Below are 2,043 nucleotides of genomic sequence, written 5' to 3' on the forward strand. Positions count from 1 at the left end.
GCCTGCCAGCTGTGCCCCGCCAACCATAAGGCTGGCGGGCGTGCAGCTAGCCTCCCAAGCCTCTGCAGGGATCACTCTCCTCCCAGGGAGGCTTGGGAAGGGCGCAACTTCACTCCCAAGTCTCTGTGGGGATCGCTCTGCCACAGAGGCATGAGGGAGAGTTGCCCCCCCGATGGCTGGCAGTGAGCAGCTATGACCACCCCAACACTATCCATGGTAATTTGGGAGCGCTGGGCAGATATTTGCACCCCGGCGCCGCATCTGCTAAAGACGGCCCTGTGGACACTCCTTCCTTGGAGGTTTTTAAGCAAAGGTTGGATGGTCATCTGTCATGGATGCCCTGTATACCTGAAGGATCATCTGTGCTCCCATCAATCAGCCTGGACACTGAGATTCTTTTTTTTTTTAAAGTAAATTTTTATTGTTTTCCTTACATATTCTTTTCCAACAAATTGTAATAACACCATACATTCCCTTTGACTCTGCCGAGTCGCGACCCTCCTCCCTCCCCACAACTGGTATATTTAACCCCTTTCCATCGTGCACATCATTCTCATATTAGTACTATTATACATTGGAGGTATTATGTCAATCCTGCTAGTATCTTGACCTCTTTACAGTTCTTCTTTAAATATTCAATAAATTTACTCCAATTATTTTGGTAACTTTGATCTTCCTGGTCATGGATCCTCCCTGACAGTTTGGCAAGTTCTGCATATTCTGTCAACTTCACCTGCCACTCCTGGATAGTTGGTATATCTTGTACTTTCCATCTTTGGGCCAGAAGGGTTCTCGCGGCAGCTGTAGCATACATGAACAAATTTTGATCTCCCATTTTAATTTCTGTTCCTATTAAGCCTAATAGACACACTTCCGGTCTTTTGAGGAAAGTATATCTAAATATTTTTTTGAGTTCATTATAAATTGATTCCCTTTTTTTTTTTTTTTTTTTTTTTACCTTATCGCAGGTCCATCACATATGGAAATAGTCCCCATCTGCCTTTTTACATTTTCAACATTTTCTTTCTTTTTTCCTGTACATTTTAGCTAATTTAGCTAAAATTAACTAGCCTGGACACTGAGATTCAGCTCTGAGGGGTCAAGGTGGGTCACAGATCTGACTTGCTATGAGGCAGTTTAGGAACCCAGCACAGATTGTGTTATGTTAAATAAGCAAAGAGAGGCTGCCTTCCTAATAATAGTAAATGAAGTGATTCTTTCATTGCAGTTACTTAATGACTAAGGACAAGGCTGCCTGAGAGTCGTTCCACAAAAGAGCGATGGAAGTGGCAGTGTGATACATGGCTGCCGTCAAAAATAGCAAGAGATTGATATCTGAAAAAGGAATCGCAAGACGAAGAATTCTACTGGAAGCCTCTTAGTATGTGAGTTCCTGAACTGTGTTTTGAACCACTGCTGAGGGCTCAGGTAGTTAATGAATATTACCTGTATGTGTATGGGCCATTTTTATGTTATACTATATGATTACAATGTTACCTCTGTTTACAGACGCTTCAGGTTACAGATGCTTCAGGTTACAGACTCCGCTAACCCAGAAATAGTACCTTGGCTTAAGAACTTTGCTTCAGGATGAGAACAGAAATTGTGCGGCAGCGGCGGGAGGCCCCATTAGCTATAGTGGTACCTCAGGTTAAGAACCGTTTCAGGTTAAGAACAGACCTCCGGAACGAATTAAGTTCTTAACCTGAGGTACCACTGTATTTGCCAATATTACCAAAGATATAAATTCAATCTCAAAATAACAACAACTGATTTAAGAAGGCAGTGATGACCACCAAGAAATAAGACTTTAAAAGAGAGCTATCAACAGCTACATGATGAATCCACAGTGGGAGGCAGCAATGCGTCTAGATACCTGTTACTGGAAACCACAGAAGAAGAGGGTGCTCTTGTGCTTCTGTCCTGCTTGCAGGGGTCCCAGAGACATCTGGTGGGCTAATGTGAGAACAGGATGCTGGACTAGATGGGCCCCTGGCCTGAAGCAGCAAGTGGTTCTTGTGTCCCTTGATAAACCTGATTTCA

Source organism: Podarcis erhardii (assembly GCF_964252035.2).
Source record: "Podarcis erhardii genome assembly, chromosome: 5".
NCBI classification, from domain to species: domain Eukaryota; kingdom Metazoa; phylum Chordata; class Lepidosauria; order Squamata; family Lacertidae; genus Podarcis; species Podarcis erhardii.